The 8,489-nt window shown below is 41.1% G+C and overlaps 1 pseudogene; it reads left to right on the forward strand.

Annotated features, from left to right (window-relative positions):
- The window catches only part of LOC149228516 (pentatricopeptide repeat-containing protein At2g13600-like), a 48,455-nt pseudogene extending 40,401 nt beyond the window's left edge, over positions 1 to 8,054 (forward strand).
- Positions 8,055 to 8,489: the final 435 nt, after the last annotated feature.

Here is an 8,489-nt window from a genome sequence, read left to right on the forward strand (position 1 = left end):
TGAATTCCTCCTGCATATATAGGGCCAAACATCTTTGGTCGAGATACCTGAAAATGTCGGTGAGAGTCTCAGAATCTTTGAATAAGCAATGGAGCCTTCCTTTGATCTTGTAGTAGATACAGCAACCAAAAATGAAGTGCACCTCGATCTCCACTTCATGCAAATGACATACCTGGCAGATTTTGTTTGGTCTATCAATCTGGTGGTCCATCTCTACCCGAAGTCTATGAGAACTTACTCTGAACTGGCCTAGAGGAATGCAAAGAGCATGCGTCGAGAGGTGAAGCGTACATTGGGGTTGAACAATGAGCCTGTATCTCAACTCCAAGAAGTGCTTAGCATAGAAGGTCATCTTTGGGCACAACCCTCCTAGAGGATTGATCGAGGTGACCTGGACAAACTGCCTATAGATTTCCTCCTTGATGATCTTGTTCAGCTCCTGCGTAGTAGGTAAAAGGTGACTAGGTGCATCTAAGGATTATCCGAAAGGAGGGAGACGATCCAATTGAATTCCCACTAACTCTAAGAGATCTGAAACTCCTGTAAACCAACATCTGGCTCGGCCCGAGGGAGTAGAATGAATAATAGTCTCAGAAGAGAAATATGCCAAGTAAGGATATTGGTCCTTACTCTTTATCGAGTCTGCAAAGCTTTGGACACGATGCAAAAATGAAACCAATTTGAAGACCATCGCAAGCCGAAAAGGATGAGCTCCAAAATTTGCAAGGATGATGTGTTGAGGTACTGTCTATTTGCATCTAATGATGTGGCGAAGAAGAAGAATCTAGACTCTCTCAGCTGAAGCCCAATTTGACTAATGTAAAGACGGTCCCCAGATCTCTGAGCCATATTGAACAGTGGGACGGATCAAGGTGTCCATGAGGCTCAACCTAGATGAGATGTCCTGGAAGTGATGTTGAAAGCATCGTCTCCTAAGAAGGGCTAAGGATCCATATCCTTTATTGATCTGAGGCTGAAGCGTTGGTCGCAAACTGAAGCGAGGACCTGAGAATTGCACCCCCAAGTAAGTATAATGGTTGGTGATCTCAACCTCCTCCCTCTAAATATGAAGTAAATGTCTGAATTTTTCTTCACCCCATTGAATATCGTTGCATTGGTTTTACCTAGGTTGACCGTCAACTATTGAAGATCACAAGATATAACTAAGGCATCCAACTGCTTTCGTAATCCTTCCGAGGATGAGGAGAGGAGGATCATGTCGTTAGCGAAAAGTAGAATAGATATCAACCCCTCATGAAAAACGGAGTCATCGATATCGTAAATATGCTCGTATAGGAATGCCTCCCACTCATCAATATAAATCCCAAACAAGGTAGGGAACATTGTACAACCTTGTTTAACACCAATGGTTGATTCCATTAATCACAAACAATCTGATCGAATCAAACATTCAGATTCAAAATTACTAACTAGTTCAGCATGTTCCCTTCCGAAACAATTACCCTTTTACAGGCGCTCTTCTCTCAAACATATTTGAGCAGAACTTTGTCTTCAAATCTGCGAACCCTACTAGAATTTTGTACCAATTTTTTTCTTTTTTTTTGGATTGGTGCACTAAGACTCCCTAACTACATTCCATGGTTAGCAGCAGGCAGCAGGGAGTAACTTCATGGTTTCTGCAATTAAATGAGTAGAATCAACAAAACCCAACTCTGAATAAAGGAAATTGAATACGCGAATCCCCTGAAAAACGAAGAGTATTAACACGATCCTTAAGCAATTTTCACATACTATACAATGTAATCACAATGTAATCCACACCTCTGCTGTCGATGTCAAAACACCCTCTAAACATGGCCGTTTGAAGGAGACACTCGATATTTTGCACAATAAGGGTATAACCCTACAGTCTTCTGCATATGTTTGTCTCTTGCAGGGTTGCATTCGAAAGAAATCCTTACCAGATGCCAAATGAGTCCATTGTCACATGGAAGAGAGTGGATTCACGAAGACATACTTTCTCACAAGACATTATTGAACGTGTATGTCAAGTGTGGAAGTCTTGTGGACGCTTGCAGACTTTTTGACCAAATGACTGAAAGAGATGTGTGCTCATGGTGTAGAAATTCCCACTGTAGATCAATAGATTATGCAATATACTAAAACACAATACAAGATCTACTTCTACAACACTTTGTGGAAGCTTAATCAATTTGAGCACGAGCAATGAGAACACATATAAATGAGAATGAGAAGCAATCACACATAAAACAGAAGAAATAACCCGGGGAAAGCCTCAGCCTAAAACCCCAACTCTATATTATCATACAAGCGGAAATATAGTCTGGATTACAAAAAGAATCAGCTCACAAGCTATCTTGTTCTCTCTGCAATCCCTCTACTGCTCATACACAGTCAAAGGCCTCTCTCAAACCTTCTCCTCTGCCCTCCAAGCCTCCTATTTCTTTGCACAATTTTCCCTGGGGTCCAGTGCAGCCACTTGTGTGAATTGGACTCTTCACACACTCACTAACCTCCGATCTAACTGCGCAATCCTGAAGGAGATAAATCCTTCTCCATGGATGAGTTTCCTTTATAGGAAAAATCCATCCAACTGATAGTACATTGTCCCTCCTCTAATCTCAACTGGGTCTCTGTCTGAACTAGCATGCATGAGTTATTCATGAGAGAATATTCAGTTATCTGAAGTGCAACAGTTATATGCAAGCATGTATTAACTAATTGAACTCACGTTAATTTAAACAAGCTGTTTAAATCAATCTAACTGGACTTGACTCAGTTAACTGAGCAAACTAATTACAACTCAAATTAGAACTCATCCTTATCTCTTTAACTGATGGATAAATTCCTCAATTAATAGAGAAACTCTTGCATGTCCTCACATAGAGTTCATGTTTGATTTTTCACAACTAATTAACTCATGGTGAATTAGTTAATTTATTTTCAAACAACTGTTAAGTTCAAATTCGAATTTTACTTCCTATTTTAGTCTAGGGACTGACTAAAAATAGGAATCCATCCCGAAATGCTAAAAATAGAATGTTATTTTTGGCACTTCCATTTTTCATTCCCTGTTGCTCAATCCAACACTGGTACCCAAACTTCTATTTACAGCAGTGCTATTTTTAGCATTTCTTGTTGCCATTTTCAACACTCCCTCTCAACAAGAAAGGCTTCAACTCGAATCTGATCCGGTACCTTTGGAATTTTTTGCATGCAACACTTCTACCAAGTGTGGTTGCTCCAACAACTCTAGAAACAAAAAAAAACTCCCCACTGACCTCTCTATTGGGCTAGAAACATACTCCGATGTTGAAGCTCTACTTGTTGCTGACAAGTGCTCCCTCTCTGACCTCTGAGCTGCTGCAACACTCCATGCATCTTGCACCATTTCACACCTCTCTGTGCCATCCTACAGTGGTGCAACACTCCTGTGCCTCTCGCATTGTTGCAGCCTTCTAGCTCTACACAGTCCTAGGACTCCTGCACTGTAGCTCTCTCTGCCGCTCCATCCACATCTGTCTCTACCCACTCAGCCAGTCCTGCTACTCCTTGTCGGGGCTCCTGTAGCAAAGTCGAATCAAAGAGGTTGGGTACCTCAAGGATCCTGCCCCTATTCCCGCCTTCTTAGGACTGTCACTCCACAACGCCCCACCTCCTACCTGGAGGTATGGATGCATGTGATCCCTCTACCCACCTGGGTCGAAATTTCCCCATATTAGAGGTATCTGCATGAGTAGATGTCTCTACTCGATCTCCTCTCAACTTCTATAGTTGTGGCTGCTCCACAACCTCCTGAAGTTGCTTTACCAATCGTGGCTCCTCCACAATCATCTGAGACTTCTTCTGGCGCTGCATGTTGATAGGTAATGTACTCTCCCTCTCAACCACCGAGTCTCCATTAGTTTCCTTGCTCCTCAAGGCTTTGCATGCATCTTGAACCTCAAGAGCATACAGGTTCTTGACCCGTGAACCGATCTGCTTCACCTGTCTAGTGATGATGTGTCTAAGGAAAACCTTTCCCTTACTGAAGACTACATCATAGCCTATGTCTTCCAGCATCACGAACGACACCAAATTTCTCTTTAGTCCTGGTACATACTTGACATCGGTCAAGGTAACGCAAGCTCCATGCTCCCTCTAAAAAACAACTGTGCCTACACCCAAGACACTATACTTTTCATCGTTACCCATCACTATGAGTATCTGGAGATCTTTCTCCTCCAAAGTACTGAACAAACTCTTGTTGCCAGTCATGTGGAAAGAAGCTCCACTATCAAGAAACCAACCACTTCCCACCATGGATGAAACCATGCATGTGAACAGTGTGAAATCCAACTCGAACTGTGAGGCTAGTGCCTCACCTTCTGATCCTTCCACAGATCCCTTCTTGGATTTCCTCAGTGGACAATTTGTAGCAAAATGGCCCACCTCATGACAACGAAAGCATTGCACTTTCGATTTGTCAAACTTCTTCCCACCTTGGGAAGAACTGGATTGGGAAAGAGAATCCTTCTCCTTCCCCTTCTTCGCCTTACTCGCTAAGGCGCAGTTTTCTTCATCCTCCATGGATGAAGAACCATCTTTGGTGCTTCTTCTTATCTCCTCCTACATCAGATCCAACCAAAGTCGTTCCCAATCTGGCAATTTCTCTCTTCCATTAACCGAGTCCTGGTAGCTATGCTAGCTCTTAGGAAGACCGAGAAGTGCAAGACTCACCATGTCATCATCAGCTGTCGCGATCCCTACACTTCCAAGCTCATCCTTGCAGGTGGTGAGCTTGTTCAGATACGTAGAGATCGTGTCACCCTTTTCACACTTGATCTTACGAAGCTTGTCTTTCAGTGCCAGCTTCCTCTGATCATTGCTATTCTGATATAGATCTTTCAATTTTTTCCACATTGAAAACGGTGTCTTCTTCCCATGGAGACTCGAGACTATGTGGTCTCGAACTCCCTCTAGAAGGATTCTCCTTGCTCTAGCCACACATTTCTTCCATTCCGCCAATTCTTGGGCACTAGATGCTGCAGGCTTGGGGACTTCTTGATCAATGAAGTCCTTTAACCCATTATCCTCTAATACCGCTTCCATGTGATCCTTCCAGGCTATATAGTTTGAGCTGCCATCAAGTGCATACTCAAGCCTCAAACCGTTGAACGCCATTGGTGAAATTGAGATGTGATAAGAACTCGATTTCTATATTCAGGAATCACAAACTTCGAACTTCTCCCTTCTTGTATATTGTTCTTCCTTGATCACCTTTGCTCTGATACCATGTAGAATTTTTCTACAAATCAGCTAGCTCTAATACCATGTAGAAATTCCCACTGTAGATCAACAGATTATGCAATATACTAAAACACAATACAAGATCTACTTCTACAACACTTTGCGGAAGCTTAATCAATTTGAGCACGATCAATGAGATCACATACAACTGAGAATGACAAGCAATCACACATAACACATAAGAAATAACCTGGGGAAAGCCTCACCCTAAAACCCGAACTCTTTATTATCATACAAGTGTAAATATAATCCAGATTACAAAAAGAATCAGCTCACAAGCTATCTTGTTCTCTCTGCAATCCATCTACTGCTCATAGATAGTTAAAGGCCTCTCTCAAACCTTCTCCTCTGCCCTCCAAGCCTCCTATTTCTTTGCACAATTTTCCCTGGGGTCCAGTGCAACCATTTGTGTGAATTTGCCTCTTCACACACGCACTAACCTCTAATCTAACTGCGCAATCCTAAAGGAGATAAATCCTTCTCCATGGATGAGTTTCCTTTATAGTAAAAATCCATCCAACTGATAGTACATTGTCCCTCCTCTAATCTCAACTGGGTCTCTGTCTGAACTGACATGCATGAGTTATTCATGAGAGAATATTCAGTTACCTGAAGTGCAGCAGTTATATGCAAGCATGCATTAACTAACTAAACTCACATTAATTTAAACAAATTGTTTAAATCAATCTAACTGGACTTGACTCAGTTAACTGAGCCAACTAATTAGAACTCAAATTAGAACTCATCCTTATCTCTTTAACTCATGGATAAATTCCTCAATTAATAGAGAAATTGTTGCATGTCCTCGCATAGACTTCATGTTTGATTTTTCACAACTAATTAACTCATGGTGAATTAATTAATTTATTTTCAAAAAGCTGTTAAGTTAAAATTCGAATTTTACTTCCTATTTTAGTCCAAGGACTGACTAAAAATAGGAATCCATCTTGAACTACTAAAAATAGAATGCTATTTTTAGCACTTCCATTTTTCATTCCCTGTTGCTCAATCCAGCACTGGTACCCAAACTGCTATTTATAGCAATGCTATTTTTAGCACTTCTATTTTTAGCATTTCTTGTTGCCATTTTAAACACATGGACAATCATGATTGCAGCTTATGCAAGGCATGGTCCTACTGAAGAGGCATTGGCATTGTTTTGCAGAATGCGACGAACAGGATACTAACCCGATCCCTTTGTTTTTTCAGGCATTCTTTCAGCGTGTTCGAACTTGGTATCACTGGAACAAGGCGTAAAAATCCATCAAGAAATAATAAGAAGTGGATTTGAGTCCGATCTTTCCATTGCTAATGCCCTTGTAGACATGTATGGAAAATGTGGAAAAATGGAGAAGGCACGCGAATTGTTTGACAAAATGCGTCAATGAGATATTGTCTGTTGGACTGCGATAATTGCGGGATGCACACAGTCCGGGATTGTTGATGAGGCTTTGGATCTTTTTAGGGAAATTCCTCAACAAGATTCCATCTCATGGAATGCAATGATTACAGGACTTGCACGGAACGATTTTGTTGGCAAGGCCTTCGAGCTCTTCAAGGAAATGCCTGAACCGAATGTGGCTTCATGGAATTCCATGATTACTGGATTTGCACACAAGGGTTTTGTTGATGAGGCCCTGAGACTTTTTAATGAAATGCCTCAAAGGGATGTGGTTTCATGGAACGAAATGATTGAGGGATATGCACAAATTGGGTTTGTCAATAAGACTCTGGAACTCTTTCAGGAAATGCCTCAACCAAACTTTGTTTCATGGAATGCGATAATTGCGGGATTCACACAGAATGGTCATGGTGAGAAAGCCTTGAAAATTTTTCAACAAATGGAATTAGCAGGTGCAACGCCAAACTCAAAAACATATGCAAGTATTCTTCCGGCTTGTGCCAAATTGGCTGCTTTGGAGGAAGGAACGGAGATCCATGAAAAAAAAATTAGAAGTGGATGCCAGTCTAATGTCTTTGTGATGACTGCCCTTGTATACATGTATGCACAATGTGGGAGCATAGAAAAGGCAAGGGAACTATTTGACAAATTGCATCCTCGAGTTGTCGTCTCATGGAATGCAATGATTGGAGGATATGCCATCAATGGCCATGGGAAGGAGGCCTTTAAACTCTTCGAGCAAATGAAACAATCTGACATGACCCCAAATCACATCACCTTAGTTAGTGTTTTTTCTTCGTGTAGCCATGCATGTCTGGTGGATGAGGGCTATTTTCACTTCAATTGCATGAGAGAACATTATCACATCGCACCTGCAATTGAACGCTATGTATGCATGGTTGACCTTCTCAGCCATGATGGGCGTCTTGATGAAGCAGAAGACTTAACCATTGGGATGCCAATAAAACCAGATGTTGTTGTGTGGATTTGTTTGCCGAGTGCTTGTAGAATACATAACAACTTACATCTAGCTAAAAGAGTGGCAGAACATATTTTTGAATTGGACCCTAAAAATGCAGCACCTTATGTCCTTCTTTCAAATATGTATGCTACACTTGGCAGGTGGGGTGACATTGAAAAGGTACGAAAATTGATGAGAAACAGAGGCATAAACAAGACACCTAGTTGTAGTTGGATTGAGGTCAATAAACAAGTGCATGCTTTCCTTGAAGGGGACACGTCAAAATGCAAAAAATATATAGAGTTGGGGAGACTAACTTGGGAGATGAAAGAAGCGGTGTATGTTCTAGATAAAAGGTTTGTATTGAATGATACCAGGGAGGACAAGAAAAACAAAGTTCTTTGTTACCATATTGAATAACTAGAAATTACATTTAGTCTAGCAAACACATCCCCTTGGGAACAGTGATTCAAGTTATCAAGAATCTTTGATTGTTCACTGCTAGGCAACCAAGTTCATTTCCAAGATTGTTGCATGAGAGATCATTTATGAATGATGTCAACCATTTTTGCGATTTCAGAGGATAGTGCTCTTGTGGGGATTATAGGTGATGCAAGATGAAGCAAGGGATTATTTCTCTAGGTATGGCTTATAGCAATTTGTGGCATGTTTTTATCATTCCATCGGAGCAAAGGACTCAGTTTATTTTGACTTTTTAAAGCAGTGTAATGTTTGAGGTGCATGGAGATCTGTTGTACTTATTTGGCCTTAATGGAACAAATCAATGTAGGGATTCATTCTTGTTACTGATAATTGTATGCAAGTCATCTAGATATAAGGAGCATTATTATATTC

Source organism: Pinus tabuliformis, chromosome J (genome assembly GCF_031772625.1).
Source record: "Pinus tabuliformis cultivar Carrire ecotype Pingquan chromosome J, CPIR1, whole genome shotgun sequence".
Classification (NCBI taxonomy): Eukaryota; Viridiplantae; Streptophyta; class Pinopsida; order Pinales; family Pinaceae; genus Pinus; species Pinus tabuliformis.